Source organism: Myotis lucifugus, unplaced genomic scaffold (genome assembly GCF_000147115.1).
Source record: "Myotis lucifugus unplaced genomic scaffold, Myoluc2.0 scaffold_37, whole genome shotgun sequence".
NCBI lineage: Eukaryota > Metazoa > Chordata > Mammalia > Chiroptera > Vespertilionidae > Myotis > Myotis lucifugus.
The window spans coordinates 2,557,001-2,565,828 of NW_005871085.1; the positions used below are offsets into that span (position 1 = coordinate 2,557,001).

Consider the following 8,828-nt stretch of genomic DNA (forward strand, 5'->3'; position numbering starts at 1 on the left):
TATATATATATATATTTTTTTTTTAAATCTCACTTCGTATTGATCACTGGATAATTTGCAGCTCCTCGGGACAGGGTTAACAGTAATTAGGAATTGTGAAAACCTTCAGTAACTCTAAGAGATTTTAACTAATGAAATTATACAAAATATTCTATATTCCAATGTAGGTCCCATGAGTCCAAGAAGCATTTACTGAAGCACTGCTCAAGATCACTATTTATAGATCATACCCATGAATGTATTTAGAATAATTCTTGAGCCTTATTTATAATGACATACTGTTGATTTTAAAAAGTATTTATTTATATGATACCTTATATACCTTGGACATGCAGATTTGAACCTTTAATTTAAAGCTATTCTACTGGAAACATTCAAATGCAAAGGTTAGACTAGTCCCTCTCTCTAAAGTGAAGTTTATCCATTAGAAAGCTTTCCTGTATAAAAGAAAAAACACTAGATTTAGAAGTAACCTGTCTGCAAACCAAAAAAGAACTTCAACCAAAATGGAAAATACAACTCCAATACTGACAATGAGTACAGGTGGTGCCTCACTGCTATCAGGTACATCACTACTAAAACATGGGAGATATGTGGGAAGGGTACAAATATTGCAACCTAGCAAAAATTTCTGCAGGCAGAGAGATTTTTTTCCTGAACCATTCCACAATTTTGTCTTCCTGCTTACATCAACGAAAATGTTACCCAGGTAACCATAAAACAAACTTACAGTCCTAACTTCGACCACAATTTCTACATTTAAAAAAACTTTTAATGCAAATTTCTTTCTTGACAGAAGGATAAAATTGGTTGTTCTTATTTTAATAATGATTGCTATTTGCAAATATAGAAGTTTTCATCTCATCAGAATCATTACTACTACGAAACTGGGGATTAACAAAGGTGATCAGGAGACAATTTAACCCTAAAACTCCTAAACCACAACAGCACAAAAAATTAGGTTATTTCTTTCATTTGAAGTGGTTGTTCCCCCATGTAGAAATCTTACTGCACAAAACAGAACAGATAATTACAAAGGACTCCTCCATCAAGGAAGCTATTTAACAGATTTTATGCTATTCTAAAAAGAAAGGTACACTCAGTGACAGTCACCTAATATATGCTATTGTATTCATTTCTCAGAATGACTCTGTAAGATAGCTATTATTACCACTACCTTCCACAATAAGAACCTAAAGCTCAGGGAGGTTAAGAATCTGACCACCACCTAACACAGAGGGTAAAAGAATTCTTTCCCAGGTCTGACTCTAACACCAGCAACTACATTGCCCCCTTCAAAAGGCACTTTCTGGCCAAAAAATTTTAAATGCATTTCCTTCCATAATTAATCTACTTACATTATGTTACTTTGAGCCTCTGTGGGAAAACACTAAAATGACCTTGTAAGCCTTCCTAACTAGTCACAGTGCACGCATGAAAAACTGAATAAACAAAATGAAAAGAGAGACTGTAAGGCATCAGATAACTCAGTTTGCTTTGAGCACAAGAAATAGAATGGAAAAGAACAACTTGCTAGCTAAGGAATGTTCTTCCTAGGTTGTATGCCTGAGGCTGGAATAAACCTCAAGAAGGTCACTTGTTAACCTAATACTGTCTTCTGCCATTCTTCCTCCTGTGAATGAGGTAAACTTGTCAAAACACAAAAGGTGCCTTAGAGTTATCTCTGCCATCAAGTCAGTGCTTCCACAGGAAAAGCGATGCTCTCCAGCAGAATGAGCACTGGTTTGGGAATCGTGTACTGACCTAGACTTGGCTCTGCCCTTGTCAAGGTCATCACAGTATTGAGGGCCTCACTACAAAGGACAATCCTGAAAGAATTAAAGGTCAGTTCCTGACGTAAGATGCAAGGATTTTTCTTTTCTCACAATATCCTATATTGTGAGAAAACAACACAGAACACAGTGTTTAAGAGTAAGGGCTCTACAAGTTGTATAAGAAATAGGAGTACAGACCTATGTTTGAATCTGGGCTCTGCCACTTACAGGCTATGTGACCTTGAGCAAATTACTTAACTCCTCAGTTTCCGCACATGTAAAAATGAGGGTGATAACTGTCTACTTTATACTGTGTTCGGATGATATATATGTTTATATCCCTGTAAGCACTCAATAAAAGGTAGTAACTATATTATTCCCTGACTATCTTTAGTGGCTCAGTACTTCTGAACTAAAAGATAAGAGATGTGAATTTCAAAATTGTCTCAAAAAGACACTAGAATGCCCCTAATGCTTCCATTTCTCTGTAACTTTTCTAGTAAAATGAAAATGAACCAGTTTTGACCAAATGGAAAATGTGTAAGTCTACTTGAGAATGTTCCTGCCTTTGCATTCCTCCGCTCCACGGTTACTACGATTTACCTAAGTTTCAGAACTCACCCAGGAAGCCAAGTTTACTGCCTGTCAAGTCAGAATAGGGCTTCCGAAGCAGAATGTTGGAGGCAGTTAAAATTGCTTAGAAAATGGAGATAAACCTAAAGGATGGGTGGGACTTAATTGGTAAAAAGGGATAGAGAGGATGTAAATGTTATAGCATAGATGTGGAACCAAGGCAGATGATCTCTGATGAGAAGAGGAGTGACTTCTGTTTGGCTGACAGAGTTCATTTATAAAAAATTAGAGGCCTGCCCTGACCGGTTTGACTCAGTGGATAGAGCGTCGGCCTGCGGACTGAAGGGTCCCGGGTTCTATTCCAGTCAAGGGCAAGTACCTTGGTTGCAGGCACATCCCCAGTAGGGGGCGTGCAGGAGGCGGCTGATCGATGTTTCTCTCTCATCGATGTTTCTAACTCTCTATCCCTCTCCCTTCCTCTCTGTAAAAAATCAATAAAATATATTTTTAAAAAAAAAAGACTAGAGGCCTGGTGCACGAATTCATGCATGGGTGGGGTCCGGCCAGCTGGGGGGAGGGGACATGGGAGGTTGGCCGGCCAGCCCCACCCCCCTGGTCAACTCCCGGTTGAGGCGACAATTTGCATATTAGCCTTTTATTACATAGGAGGAGGATAATGGGGAACACTTCTGGAAAATGGTTTATCTTCTGGCCTCAGAGTATTCCTTATCAGAGCCTAGGGTCCCTGGGCCCCTGCACTCAGTACTTGGTGGACCATCATCACACCCTTCTATACAATGGGTATGGCGTGCCTGTCTGATTCACTCAGAAGAGTCCTTGTATGCCATGGTATTGTGCAAGTCTAAAGGCATCACGAATGGTCGGGCTCAACTACTCTGGTTCTTGCAGACTTTCCTCTTTGGGATAGCCTTCCTTTCCATATTGATTGTTTACAGACCAAAATGCCAAAAACAAACTTAAAGAAGATATCCAAACTTTTCTCTACACTTTGACATCCAACTTCATTTTATTGGGGGATGGTGTGTTTACTTGACCTTTCTGTTTTCTGGAAAGTTACGGCCCTCTAGTTATTCGTTAATTCATATTCTCTGGTTGGGCATAAGTAGATAATAGGACAGTGATGGCGAACCTATGACACGCATGTCAGAGGTGACACGCAAACTCATTTTTTTGGTTGATTTTTCTTTGTTAAATGGCATTTAAATATATAAAATAAATATCAAAAATATAAGTCTTTGTTTTATTATGGTTGCAAATATCAAAAAATTTCTATATGTGACACGGCACCAGAGTTAAGTTAGGGTTTTTCAAAATGCTGACACGCCAAGCTCAAAAGGTTCGCTTGGAAAAGGTTTTAGCTTTCCAAGTCTGCAGACTAACTTATTTGACAAAGCACTTCCAGCTACCTTCTCAAAGGCCTTGGCTGTGTTGGTGCTCTCTCCCTATCATCTGGTTTAAGCCATGTATTAAATTTGCTTGTTGGTATACTTGTGCTCCCACCATCTATCTAAAACACCTTACCCATACCACCTCCATCTTAGCCTATTAGGGGTTACTCTTTTGGTAAGGTAAAATATTTTAGAGTTAATCAATGGAAATCCAACTCAGATTTTTTAAATGCATGGTCCTCTCCAAGGGAAATTATGAAAATAGTATTAATGGTGCCAGGAACAATATAGTGCATTATGGAATGAAATGGATTAATGACTAAAATGCTGTGAATTGTCTCTCCCAAAAAAAAAAAAAAAAAGAAAGAAAATGTTTAAGTATAAATGAGGTATTAGAATTATTTGTTATAAAAATTAAATAACATGAACACAGTCTGTAAAGTATAAAGCATTAATATGATTTTTTTTCTTAGAAGACAAAGCTGATGTTCCCAAGTTTTTAATATAAACTCTGACCTCAGACTTCCTGGGAGTTAAAGATTTCTAGGGTGGTCAATTCCAAATGATAAAAAGGCCCAGCAAGTGGCTATGGGTGTTAAGGAGCTAATGTGGGATGAAAGTGGTCACTAGTGGTAAAGAACAGGTAGTCAAGAAATACTTGCTAAATAAAATATATATGTGTATATGTATGTTATTATAGCCTGTCCAGACTTACTAAAAAGAAACTAAGTTATAGATGCCATAACATTCTTATTTGGTTAACTTAATGACTGAGCCAAATGAAGCTAAGATGAGCAATGTACAAAACGCATGGCAAGCCCTAATGCCCCTCTTACTTTGACTCTATCTTCTACACTGCAGTGTAACTGCAAATAAAAGGAAGGAGACTCACCTAATCACAGCAAGAAACAAAGCAATTAAAACCTCCCCCTTGAAACCTGAATTATTTAAAAAATTTCATGCAATATTGGAATTGCAAATATCCTATCAGTTTTAATTTTATACATCATTCAGGATAAGTATATACTAGAATGAGTTTGGAGAAGGCACTAGGCTTTTGGATAGGTCCCAAGTGTTTGGAGACAAACTTCCTAAAGAACTGGTGATGTTTGAAAAAGCTCCCTACTGAGCTTTTTACACTAAACACTTCGTAGTTTCTCACTGCTTGGCATTAATCACTTCCATAAATAGACTATGTCAGCAATATCTGAAGCCTGATTCTAAAGTATGCAGATTCTTAAACTTTCTGTACATATTTTTTAACCATGATCTCCCTGGGTTCAGCAATTTACTTTGTAAATCTTTCCCTTTACATTAGAAACCAAGGGATAAGATTTAAATGCCTAGTTGAAGAACCTATATTCAAATGGTTACCATTCTGTGGTCTGAATCTTTGAAACAGTACTACAAATTCTTATTAAATTCTCCCATTCAATAAACTTCTAACACCCAGAAATCAAAGAAAGACAATGAAACTATCTGGGAGTTTGACTAGTCAGGTTTATGTTGACAGCATGATATAGCAGATAAAACTATAGGCTTTGGCATCAGGCAACTTGGATTTGAATCCCAGTTCAATCACTGAGTAACACGGGACAAGCTACTTAACCTCTCTCTGATCCTCAACTTTCTCATCTGCATTATGGAAATAATAATGCCCTACCTAACAGGAATGTTGTATTAAATATGCCCAAAAATGTCAATTCCCTCCTTTACCACTGGAAAATACTATTTAACTAAAAAATTTAGTTGCATTCACACAAAACTGACCAAAGCTGAAAACCACAAGAATTTCTTGAAATTGAGATGAAAACAGAAGTGTAACACCTATCTAAGGCTAGAAAGAACCACCTAACATGACAAAGGAAAACACAGAGGTTTAAATAAATGTGTTTCCATGACCCCCAAACCTTGGAAGACACAAATGTAAAACAAGCCAAGTCATTACCAATCAGTGGAAAAGGAATGTACCCCCAACAAGATGACTCTTAACTCTCAATTACAACAAAAGCTTTTTGAAACATAAACCAGAAAATGCTGACAAGTCCTTTTACTTAAGACAAGATGCCCAACCAGCACGACTCAGTGGTTGAGCATCGATCTATGAACCAGGAGGTCACGGGTTCGATTCCCAGCCAGGGCACATACCTAGGATGCGGCTCAATCCCCAGTAGGGGGTGTGCAGGAGTCAGCCGATCAATGATTCTCATCATTTATGTTTCTACTTCTCTCTCCCTCTCCCTCTCCCTTCCTCTCTGAAATTAATAAACATATATTTTTAAGACAAGATGCAAGAAGCTATGCAGTAGTTTATTTTCTTTCTTGGCTGCTTATTTTTCAAATAATTTTTTAAAAATGCATTTGAAGGCCTGGCCAGTGTGGCTCAATGGTTGAGTGTGCACCTATGAACCAGGAGGTCATGGTTTGATTCCGCTCACGGCACATGCCTGGGTTGCTGGCATGATCCCCAATAGAAGACGTGCAGGAGGCAGCTGATCAAGGATTCTCTCTCACTGATTTTCCCTCTCTTCCTCTTCATTCCTCTCTGAAATCATAAAAATATATTTTTAAAAAATGCATGAGGATGGGTGTATTTTAGGTACATATTAAAGGAAATTAATGAGCCAACGTCCAGAATCTCTGTCAAGAGAATCTCTGTCAAGCTCTCTTCCACTAAAGAGGAACCTAACACTATCCATTCAACAAATTGCCAAATATCTCATATTTACTATTATAAAGTGTAGCTTTGGACTCTCAGCCCTGACCTGTATCCTTCCTAGAACAGGAAAACTTCACAGAGAAAATCTCAAAATTAACTGCATGGTCATGAGCCCCAATAACCAGTAATTGTTCTTTTACTAATCCCGTGTGTGAAAATGTTCCCCAAATGCTTCATTCAGGATAACTATATTCTAGAATGAGTTTCGAGAAGGCACTAGGCTTCTCCCTCCTACAGATCTATCACTACTTAACGCCTTGCCTTGTGGGCTTGGCATTCGGTTATTCAGACTGGCACACCTATTCATCAGGATCCCTCCCTCAGGCTGAGTCTGTTTACTCACATCACATCCCAGGTCTGGTAACTGTGGGCTCCGGGGCTCCATCTAAACCTCAGGGTTTCAAAGCTGGCACTGTCTAGCGAAACCCCTGATCTGCTCCTATCTTCCTGATAGGTCCCCAGGGCCCTGGTGCTCTTTCCTCCTATACCATGCGCTCAGAACTGGCATCCATATACATTATGGTCACTTCCAAAGTGTGTTGAACTGCAGGTGTAGCACCCCTGGGTCTCGAAGATCCTCTTAGCCTGTAACTTGGGTTTCAGTGTTTCCAAGCCCGGCACCCTTGGGCCTAGGCCTCCCACTCCCGGCCACGCACAGGCCACTCCAAAATACCTGCCAGACCATCGTCCTCTTTCCCCCCTGAAGGCCTCTAGGCTCGCCCCAACCTCCACCCCACGCCTGCGCCGTGGGGGGTCATCACCCTGCAGCCCGAGCCCCAGACGCGAGCATCCCTGCAGCCTCCGATTCCTTCATCACCCCCAGGCCGGAGCCAGCACGACCAATAAGGTGCCAGGTCCGCGGCCTCCCCGCCACCAACCAATCACGAGCGAGCCCCCCCGCCGTCGCCTTCCGCCAATGGGAGAAAGCCCGCGGGCCGGACCGACGAGGCACACGGACCCCACGAGCGCGGCGGCGGCGACAGCAGCGAGCCCGGAGAGAACACAACATGGCGGCGGCAGGCCGGACCGAACTACAGCAGCGGCCGCGCGAGGGAAGTGAGGTCTCCGCCTAAGGCGGGAAGCGCTGCCCCTCCCCCCGCCGTCGCCGCCTCCGCTCACCTCTCACCCTCCCTTCCACACAGCTCCCACACACTTACACACCTCTGCTCAGGAGAGCAGGGAAGAGCCGGAGCCGCCCCCGCGCTCCAGCGGAATAGGGCAATGCGGAGGTCTGGGCACCGCGGAGGGGAGGGGAAGCGTGCGTCACGGAGAGCGGAGCGCGCGCGAAGCGGGGGTACAAACAAGATGGCGGCCACGCCGTCCGCACCGTCCCCCGGCCTTCCCCTCCCTCTTCCTTGGCGCCTCAACTCTCAGTAGCTTCCAATGCGCAGAAGCTGAGTTGCTTGAAGTCTCGCGAGAATTGGGAAGGGGCGACGACTCGATGAAGCGGAAAAAAATCCGAGAGCCTTTTGACTCCGCCCTTTTTAGTGGGTGGGGGCGTTGCCTGGTGACCTCTGTAGTGCGTTCTAAACTTGAGGCTCTGCTGTGATACGCACACTTTTGAGTTTTAAGGACTAAGTTGTATGTGCATGTTTTTTGGGGGGGTGAAGGACGATTTAGGGATGCCAGATTAAGTGCGCTGTTGAAGAAGACAGGTATCAGTCCCGCGAAAGGGAATTTAACACCAAAGCTGTAAAATGATATAATCTAGAATAAAGAACAGCATTTCTCATGAATAATCAGCTTGTAGCCTTACAAAGGACATAGGCATTGTTTTTTTATTATTATTGATTTTTTACAGAGAGGGATAGAGAGTTAGAAACATCGATCAGCTGCTTCCTGCACACCTCCCACCGGGGATGTGCCAGCAACCAAGGTACATGCCCTCAACCGGAATCGAACCTGGGACCTTTCAGTCCGCAGGCTCTATCCACTGAGCCAAACCGGTTAGGGCCATAGGCATTGTTTTTTACCTTCTCCCAAGGAGTGAAGATATTCTCCCATTGATTTTTAGAGAGGAAGGAAGTGGGGAGGACATCGGTGTGAGAGATGAGAGTCCCGCAGGCGCGCCTGACCTGGGTGGGGATGGAACCTGCAACCCAGGTATGTGCCCTTGACAGGGAATCGAACCCATGCGCAGGCTGAGGCTCTAACCACTGAACCATGTGGCCAGGTCCATACTTTATCCCAAATCTCCACAACTACTTAGTCCTAGGACATTAGTATTATTTTTACTTTACAGATGATAACTGAAGCTCAAAAGGCTAAGTAACTTGATCAGGTAACACAGCTAACAGGGGTCAAAACTCAATTTGAAGAGCTTCAAAACCTGTAGATAAATTCATCAAATAG

The 8,828-nt window shown here is 42.2% G+C and overlaps 1 protein-coding gene across 5 annotated transcripts in view; it reads right to left on the minus strand.

The window, feature by feature from the left end:
• The window catches only part of NFYC (nuclear transcription factor Y subunit gamma), a 65,867-nt gene extending 57,937 nt beyond the window's left edge, over positions 1-7,930 (minus strand). For 3 of the 5 annotated variants that reach the window (XM_006087260.2, XM_023752721.1, XM_006087258.2), the window contains exon 1: positions 7,638-7,930. The gene's annotated coding sequence lies outside the window, so the exon portion shown is untranslated. Of the gene's footprint in view, positions 1-7,633 lie in introns of all 5 variants that reach the window. The other 2 variants (XM_006087256.3, XM_014454514.2) reach the window with 2 other exon arrangements.
• Between the last annotated feature and the right edge of the window lie 898 nt (positions 7,931-8,828).